General features: G+C 38.7%; 2 long non-coding RNA genes across 2 annotated transcripts; one reads left to right on the plus strand and one right to left on the minus strand.

Annotated features, from left to right (window-relative positions):
- Positions 1-3,175: 3,175 nt before the first annotated feature.
- Positions 3,176-3,639, minus strand: LOC130438241 (uncharacterized). The gene is made up of 3 exons (XR_008909291.1): positions 3,542-3,639; positions 3,364-3,451; positions 3,176-3,211 (listed from the first exon to the last, which is right to left on the minus strand). It is a non-coding gene; the product is annotated as an uncharacterized LOC130438241 (long non-coding RNA).
- A 4,702-nt stretch (positions 3,640-8,341) lies between these two features.
- Positions 8,342-9,939, plus strand: LOC130438240 (uncharacterized). The gene is made up of 3 exons (XR_008909290.1): positions 8,342-8,879; positions 9,111-9,241; positions 9,461-9,939. It is a non-coding gene; the product is annotated as an uncharacterized LOC130438240 (long non-coding RNA).
- The last annotated feature ends 205 nt before the right edge of the window (positions 9,940-10,144 follow it).

The following is a 10,144-nucleotide window of genomic DNA, read 5'->3' on the forward strand; positions in this document are numbered from 1 at the left end:
AGGCTTCTGTGTCTTCAAAGCACTGTTCTGAACAAACAATTCTAAAATGACTTGAAATCGTGAAATGACGCTGTACACTGTAAGAGTACAGAGAGGACAGCTATAATAGCATGGAGTATAAATTGGGTTTTGAACTTTCAAGCAAAGGTCACCGTATTTCTTTGATGGTAATGCAATCTACAGATGTTAGATGTGTTTCACATCGAACGATCCTGGGCCTGAGGGGTTATAGCATTGGGGTGTGCAAGAGGTCTTCACAATTTTCAGTTTTTCTCTTCCAATTAACTAAAAGACGCTCGCATCCCAGAATCAAGGTGACAGACAGAAAGGCGATTTTTTTTCCACTTTCAACGTCACACAATGTTTCAGATGTGGTGTGTGTGTATTTTTCATGTAAACATATACGTGCACAAAGACATGGCCAGGATTAAGTAAATGAAGGCTCATACGATTTGTGCACTTACATAATGTAAGAATCTTACAGACTTTGATCTCCCATTTGCCAAGAACAGAATGCAAAATAATTTGTACATGCTTTGAACAAAATGGAATTAGAAATGACAGAAAATGATGCATTGGGCCAAATGACGAGTAACACAACAGACTGTAATCGCTTTACATTCTGTACATTAAATTAGACCACAGCACTGCTGTAGGGATTGTCATCTTTTCTTATTTATTTTTAGATGAAGGGCTGGAAATGGGGGGGTATGTCATTCGCTAATTTGCATACGTAAGTGCAATTCTAGATCTTTGGCGTCAGTTACAAGGTGTCAAAAAGTGAGCGACAACAGGGCTTGACATTAAACATTGTCCGAGTAAACAAAAGACTTAATAATTAAATCACGACATTTAATTTTAAGTGTCAATATAATTGTTTCGTAATCCGATTGGTCAAGTTTGCTTCTACCTAGTGTTCGCTGTGGCTGCCTGAATTTGGTTATATTCTTTGTGATTAGTATAACAATATATTACGTTAACACTTTTCATGGCCATTTAAGTTTTAGTTTACCTAAATTTTTTTTTCTAAGTTCTGTGCCTTTCATTTTTTACTAAACAATAGTGGTATATGTGTCTACATAAATTACTGTAGTATACATAGTTAAACTGCAGTTAAATTCCTTAATACTAGTGTTTTTGAACTTTACAATAGTATACAAGTGTTTAGTAGTTTATAACAAGGGCACTATAATTTTGGGCAGCACTCACCCCGTTCCAGCGACACCCAGCGACATGAGGGCAAGGGCATATTACAGTGTCTGACATGTTTTTTGTGAGGTCACACATTTCTTTAATATTATCGTTAGTGATCTTTGACTGACGGACCTCATTATTGCCAAAGTGAGTAACATCCAATCAAATGTATGCTTTTTATCAGTCAGGACTTTAAGTTTGGTTACATCCCGTACACAATAGATTATGGTGGATGGTGACTCTATTTAAACCTCTTGAAAATAGAGTCACCTGTAACCAGTGTGGTCAGGGCAGTCTCTCCATCCATTGACTAAAGCACCTGATTACATTAGAAATATTCTTCTGTGCAGATACTGGCTGGACTTGGGATGAAGTTCTATAAAAAACATAAAATATTGGTAAGAAGTGTGTCCGCAAACATTCAAACACTAGACAACAGGTAAACATTACAAATATTTAAGCTAAAATAGAGAGGATTTACTAAACTTACCGAGCTACAGGTCTGCTTGAGGTAGTCAAATGTTGAGCGTGTAAGGAGGAGCTATTGATTTGAGAGCCATGGAATGAAATAGAAATTGTTGGTCGGGCTGGTTGTTGTGCCAGTGAATTCAGTGATTTTTGGCATGTCTTTAGCATTTTGCCTCTGTGAAGAAGCTGCTGAGAACAAAGAACAACGATTAATTGAAGCACCTCTTCTATATACAATATCTACAAACAAGGACCCACTAAATTTGTGAGGTCATGTCAAACACTGGGGGCACGGTGGCTTAGTGGTTAGCACGTTCGCCTCACACCTCCAGGGTTGGGGGTTCGATTCCCGCTTCCGACTTGTGTGTGTGTGGAGTTTGCATGTTCTCCCCGTGCCTCGGGGGTTTCCTCCGGGTACTCCGGTTTCCTCCCCTGGTCCAAAGACAAAGACAATTTTTTTGATATTCTCCCTGTAGATTTTTTCTGTAATTATAACAAACAAGTTATTAAACTATTTATTACTTGAAAAGGGCAGTAGTTATGATCAGAGCTTTGGTATAAATCTAACCTGTGATTTATGAGAGGAATGCCTGTTGTCAGACGTCCAAACCGGATAAAACTCAGACTCGGTTCGACATGACATGCAAGAATAAAAGTAATGTTATTAAATGAAAACAATTTGTGATTAAAAGATGGTGAAATGGACTAATGTATTCACTGACACATTTTCGTTTTATGATATGGCGGAGGAGGAGGAGCAATGGATGTTTCCTCCCGCTTAGGCTGGCCAAGATGGCGTACAAGAAGCCTCTTCTTGGTGATTTCTTATGTAGAATTTTTCTATAAATACAACAAACAGAGATTTCATACATGTACATTAAGCTATTTTTAACTTGAAATTGGCAATAGTTATGATCAGAGCTTCGGGATAAATCTAACCTTTGATTTATCAGATGAATGACTTTTGTCAGGCGTCTGCACCGGATGAAAGTCAGACTTTGTCCAACCTGACAAGCAAGAATAAAAATAAGGTAATAAAATGAAAACAAAACAATTGTGAATGAAAGATGGCAAAATGGACAAATGCATTCATTTACAGATTTTCTTCTTATCCAGAGGACGTTATAACAGTCACATCGCAGGATGAATCCGTGCTGAAATAATCACTCCACTTAGGCACTTCGATTTTAAAGTATTCCTGTGATGTTGGAGCCGTGTTCAGTTTTTTGTCAGCCCGCCTCGAACAACGTGGAGCCTGAACACGTAATGCCCTCTTCTGTATCAGCATCTCGAACTCGTGTCTACGATTTATCTTCTGTAAATGCAACAAACAGAATTTTAATCCATGAACAATAACCTATTAGCAACGATCAGAACAATGGAATATATCTAACCTGTGTAGGGTCTAGAGGTAGGGTCTACGACTACGCTTGTGGCTCGGCTCATCCAGATCAGGTACAGCATCAATACACAAAGATGCTGCTTATTCAGATGATGATGTTGGAGCCCTATTATGTTTTGTGTCAGCCCGCCTCGAACAACTTATAGCCTGGACACATAATGTCCGGTTCTGAATCAAGATCTCAAATTTGACTCTACGACGTTAATGTAAGTACAACAAACCCTGAATTAATACGTGTGCAAGGTAAAAATGACTAGAAATAGCAGTCATTACGACGAGGGATGTGATATAACTCTTACCTTTGAGATATCACTAATGTGACGCCTGCGAGGAGTGTCAAGCAGAGGATTTGCACACTGGGCAGGTACAGGACACTGAGAGGAAGGTCTACAAATACAAATAAAATATTGTTAAAAATTGTTTCTGCAAACACTCAAAGACAAAGAATGATTTTTTATTTAATAAACATGGCCATACTTCAAAAAACAGTTTTTTTACGTTGAGTGTGCAGTAAAGAAGCTGCAAGTTTGCATCGGCATAGAGAACTCGCTGTCTACTCTTTGGGCCATCCCATCTGGACCTTAAATTGAAAAGTAAAGCATGAGCATAACAGTAAAACAAGAGTAAAGGAGCACAGCAACATATAGTCAGAAGGGTCAGGTGTGAGAATACAAACCAATGTTAATGACATTAAATCAACTTTCAAATGGCTTTCAGATATACCTAATTTAGCAGTGGCGGGCAGCCAGATGACAATAATGGTACTTTAGATATGTGCACATAATATTTACACTTCATTTGTGCAGATACACTTTGCATGAGCTTCTCTATATATTTTTACAGGCTGCATATAAAGACCTACATATACTAACTGTATATTTAATAAATAAATAATAACTGAAACTATTTGTGTGCATGCTTTATCACCTGCAAGTAAAAGAAACAAAACCAGCATAAAAGGAACAAAATCCAATAAATAATGGAAATACAAAATAACAAGAAATGATGATACGGAAACTGACCAGCATCCTAGTTATACTTTTGGAATCTGGCCCTCAAAGAAAAGTAGTTGAAGACCCCTGAAGTAGGCCCTTCTGCATCTATGGTTTATAACTATAAAATATTTATCCAACCAGGGGGAGTCCTCCGGTGAATCTCAATCTTTTCCAACACTGTCTAGATGTGTGTTTTTTTAACAAAAAGCAAAACAATCTTGATATGCAATCGTAACATATTCTTTGTGTCATTGAGCAAGTTTGTTAGAATGTTGATAAAGTCAAGAAAACATATGCCAGACTAAATGAGACCCCCAGAGACTTTTTTAACTATTGCTATTGAGGTATTAATCGTGGCTTTGCCCTTAGCTGTGAATTAAAAAACCTGCCAAACGATTTTTTGATGTTAACATTAACACTACAAAGCTGTTAAAAAGCTGTCGCATGAAATAAGAGCCATTATGTTACTTTTTCTACAAGAACAAACTTAATTAACAATTAATCGAAAGTACACATTTCCTACTATTCTCACAACGTAGCGAACGGAACCGTTTAAGCCTAGACAACAGTGTTTGTCCGCGGTTGCATGAGTTATGAAAGCAAATATCGGGAGAGATTCCCCACGTCCCAGTCGTGAGGTCAGAGGTGCTGCTGCAGCTCTCCCTGTGTCTCACTTCACTTTTAATAGCTTACTCAAATGTTCCTCTGGGCCTCGGGTCACCTCAAAGGACCCTTCAGTCTGAACAAACCCTACAGGTCAGATGAGATGGAAGAGGCAGCCGGGAACAGAAGTGGAAGTGTCATACATTAGAGAGGAGGAAGACAATATTTCATTCTTAAATTGTTTTGAAAGGCCTGTGCCAGAGAGAACATGAATCAGCTTGTCAGAAGGCCTTCTGCCAGAGCTGCTGAGGAAGAGAGGTTGGGAAAATGACTGCAGGGGCGACAGGAAAAGAGAAGGGGAGGGGGGCGACAGGTAACCCGTCTCTCGCATGTCGGTATGGACACTTCATCATTGAACACTTAATCAAAACCGCTGGCGTTGACGTGGCGTCAGCTACCTCACCAGCATAATCTGTCATGACCTGTACAGGTGGGTCTTGGTGTGCTAAAGGCCATTGTTCATCTGGAGCAAATGAGACTTAATCATACCGACTACTGCATTTCCTACCTGATCTCACGAGAATTTGTAACTATTTTATGGGTGAATAATTCACATGAATTCTTAGGATGTGACTGCAAAAACATACTTTTTTTTTTACGAAAATACAGAAGCTACTGCCCTAACCCCACCCCTAAAAACGTACAAAAAAGATTGTGCAAATTCATAAGAATTAGCCGCCTCGTAAAACTGTTAGAAATTCCCGTGAAATTATGCAATTTAGTTGTACATTTAGTTGTATAGGCTTTCAATCGAGGGAACCTGGTTAGCCTACAAAAATACATCATGGTTCACTGTTAGCCACCTTGTAAAACTGTTAGAATTCCAAAGAGATCAGTTTGAAAAATGGCACGGTTGTGCTCACAAGAACAACAATAACCTTTTGTAAATACGCATTAGCACTTAGTTAAACCGTATTCTAAGTGATCAGTGAACAGGTCACAGATGCTTTTTCTGAAACACCATACATAAGTCTCCCTTTCTCTTTATCCCTTTCCTGCAAACTCGTCCTGCCTCAGATCTTATCCTCAGTGTTTTGATGATCAAAAGGAGGCTTGTAAATAGTCCTCTGTGTGGGTTATGTGATGAAAGCAGTGGAGATGGCTTGTGACAAGGGGGTGACCTTCCCAGAGCGAGATTACCAGAGCAAGAACAGTACAGGTGGATTTAAACCAAGTATCTAACCCCACCGCCACCATCACCATCCCAATACCTTTCTCTGCCGCTCACTGGATCAATAAATCACACTAATAAGTAAAATCTGCAAGCGGCAATTATTGTGTGTCATGTTTGCCCGCCTGCTTGAATAATCGTCCAATTTAGAAGAAATCTCACTAAGGTAAGTGCCTACAGAGGCCTGTACCGGGCTCATTATAAATTGTGTACCAACGTTAAAGCTGGAGTAATTAAGAGCCCAAAACACACATGTTAATAATGCCTGTAGCTCATTAGCTGCTGTTGCTCTTGTCAGTGGGACGCCTCGAGACTGCTGGGCCAGCGATGGTTGTGAATGATGAGAGGAGATCAGGAGTGCCTGCATGGTCTTCCAAAACACAAACACACTTCATCAACCTGAACCGCAAAAAAATGGCACTTAAATAATCAGCCAAACTAGAAGCGACTTATGCAGAGCTAGACATTTGGGAAAGTGGGGAAGAGTCGAGAGACACTTACAGTGCGCTTAAGCAATGGGTTTCTCAGAGATCAGTTTTTTTATATCCTCCAAGGTGTGGTTGGAGAGGATTTTTAGCTGATTAAATAAAGAAACACATTGAAAATCAGAGTTTTTTATAACCAGGGAAGTAATAGGAATTTGTTAAATTTAAAGGGTCCACAGTATGAAATTTAGCGACATCTAGCGGTGAGGTTGCGGATTACCACCAATGGCTCACTCCACCCTTCCATTACGAAGAAAGGATACAGGACTAAGAAGTCATCATGTTTTTGCTTCTTTGCTGAAGGAAGCTTGGTGGAGCAGTTTGACCGTTTAGGGCTACTGTAGAAATAACATGGCAAATTTCATGTAAGGGGACCCGCAGTGTCGGTAGGCAGGAATAGCTCATTAGGGATTAAAAGCATCATTTCATTATTTTTGGTCTTTATTCACCTTTGAAGACATAGTTATGTATGATATATTGCATTTCTGTCAATAGATACTCCAGGAAATTACACACTGGACCTTTAAAAGCAAGCAGAATATGGTCACTAATTAAATGTATAAGCAATTGTTTTACACTACTCATGTCAACCCTTTAAAGAAAAAAAGGCCAGAAAAAAAATTCATTGCATCCACTGAAGCACACACAATGCTCGCTGGAACATTCTCAAATCATGCTGGGATTACATGCATCATTGAGTTTTGCACAAACTCGTAGAATTCTTGCCAGCTCGAGTGTATGCAGTCATTAGAGCAAAAAGGGCAAATATCTACTATTAAAAAATGCTGAAATTCTGCTATTAACTTGTGGTCAGCGAGCATCAGTGTATCTACAGTAAGTTCGACCCCATAGATCGTTGGGGTCAGTTAAACACAAAGAAGTGGGTTTGATCAATAGTATGATCATGCATTTCTTAAGGACTTCTTTGCAGACCTGGCCATGTTGGTCCAGAACTGACCAGAGCCAGAGAGGCTGTTCGCTGGTGCATGGCCATTCAACAAATATGAAGGTGGATAAATGGTATTCCTAAATTGCCAATTAGTTTTAATGAGGTTTAATTTTAATGAGTACTTTCAGTTCAGATGCTGGGTCTCTGTTAATATAATTTCTCTCTCAACTATTTTTTTCGCTGCTCACAGATCCATAAATGAGAACATGTCCCTCTCCATCAAAGATCCGACTGTTCTAAAGGAGGGGTGACTTCTGGTTGACATACACTGTAACGAATTGCTGTAAAAACTACAGCGTTATTTTACAGAAGCTGACTGTATTTTAAATAATACAGAATATTGCTGTAAAGTGCAATGCATTCTGGGGTCACTTGACGGATTAACTCAATGTACAGAATATTGCTGTAAATTTCAAATCTACAATGGCGGGATGATCTTCAACAGTCGAGATTGGGGTAGTGCGCAAAATGAATGATTCACACCTGTGGTAAGTAACTTATTACGTATTTTTTTTCCATATTTGGTAACTATCATACTGGTAACTTTATATAGAGCTATCTAAATTCGCGGTTCATATTGCTAACCCCGGATTCAACCTCCATCCGCGGGGACCGAAGGAGTCTTGCGGGGTTTCAGCAGCGCCGTCGCGGTAAGACTTCAAACATTCTCCGTCGCTATAGCACCTGAGGACAGAAGTTGTTCATGTTATTTAGAGTTTTTGTTCACACCAGGAGTGAAAGCGGTATGTGACGAGCTACAGTTCATTGTATTAGTAAATTGACGGTTGTTTTTTTAATGTTGAACATCGCGCCCGCCGTAGACTCGGTAAAAGTTACATGCTTCGACAGTTGGGATACCACACTCGCTCGTGATTATTTTCTGGTGTAATTCAAATGTGCAAATGCAGTCATCCGTTAAATCGAGAGACCTAATTAAAATGAGTCACCATAGCTTGAGGTAAGTCGATGTTCACGGAGGATAGCCCGGTAAAGTGATTAATGTACGTCACCATCTAGATACAGTTTATGTATCGGAGGCCAGCTGAGAGCTTGAGCAAAAGAATACACCCTCATTGTAAAAAAAAATACACCCTCATTGTATAGCAGGCCTGTCTCCCAAATAGGACCGTTGGAGGGTGGGAGTGAGACCCGTTACAAAATACTAGTGTGACAATTTCTTGACCGTGACATCCCTAACGTTAGTTGGATTACATTTCTGTATAAGTACGGTTTTAAGTGTAAGTTACTCTGTTTAATTTGCTTAGAGTTTGTTTGTAGAGTCACTTATACTAAAATGTAGTTTAAATGTAAAATGCTTAAAGATAAAATTGTATAGTCACTATTAACTATTACTATTGTCACATGTATAATTGTTTGTTTTAGGACACACTTTGCCATGCAGGCCACTGGATACTGACTACTGAAGGTTAGGTTGTGTGTGACGGTGCTCAGCACAGCTTCATGTCTGGCCTTCCCACTCTGTTCATAGCATGTTACATATTCAATCATGAGTACCAGGATGGGGCAGCATGTACTTGGAGTCCAATGAAAGGTATTAATTGAACAACTTCCTTACCTGCTTTTTATAGATATGTTAATTTTATATACCTGTTAAGACCTTTAAAACAATATTTCTCAACGAGAGATGCAATTTTTTTGGGCAAATTATTTAGAAGTCTCCCCTATTTATCACTAGCAAGCTGATGATTTAATTCATGTGTTTTAATATAATATATTTTGTACATTTAATATATAACATTTAGTTTTTCCTGACTCTTTGTAGATATTAATCCAGAGAGTGGAACAAGAAGCGTCATCTAAAATGCCAGGATACAGAAGAAACAGGTTGCAGTGAACCCACATGTCGCCGCTCTTCTAAACACAATGATGAATATTCAGTGTAATCGATGAAAAGTAAGAAGCACACACACACACACACACACACACACACACACACACACACACACACACACACACACGCACGCACACACACATACACACACACACACACACACACAGATCTCATCATTGAACTACATCATTTTATTATTCTCTGACTGTATATGTTGTCCTCTGTTTTTCTCTGACTATAAATTGAATATCTAACATTATTCTCTTGTTTCGTTTCCATAGTTCCAGCTACTTGTTGTGCTCTGATGGATCAAGATGTGGACCGTTTTACAGACTCACTTGGGCCTTGTTTTGCAATGTTGTTTCATGATGGTAATGTTGGTTAACGTGTTGTTTAAACATGAATGTTTAAAGAGCCATGTTGGATACTATGAAGTTGTTACTGAATAAAATTATTTCATGTACAACAACGTACACAATTTGTCTGTAATGTATTTTTGTATCAATTAAAAAAAAATAAACACTGTATATCCAGTATGCAAAACATACTGGATATACAGTGATTTATGTATTTCTTCTAAATAAAGTAAATTAAAATCAAGCAATTTGCTGTAAAAAATACAGCATTATACTGTTGCTATTCAAAATTACAGTTTTTCCTGTATTCTGCAATTACAGTAAATGGCTGTAAATTAAATTACAGTACTGTGGCTGTACAATTTACAGTAACTGGCTGGCAACCCTGCTGCCAGTAGTTTACTGTAAATTTTACAGGATTTTTTTTACAGTGTAGTCAAATCGCCTGCTCATCCTTTGATGAAAGTCTCCAGCAGCGCAGTCCGACGAATCACTTATCATTTCCTCCATGTTACAGATTCCTGGCCTTTTGATCACTTTATTTATTTTGTGAAGCAGGGGCTGCGTCCATCAAGCATATTTTAATGAATTAATGATTTGCCCCTGTAT

This window comes from Triplophysa dalaica, chromosome 16, assembly GCF_015846415.1.
Source record: "Triplophysa dalaica isolate WHDGS20190420 chromosome 16, ASM1584641v1, whole genome shotgun sequence".
Lineage (NCBI taxonomy): Eukaryota > Metazoa > Chordata > Actinopteri > Cypriniformes > Nemacheilidae > Triplophysa > Triplophysa dalaica.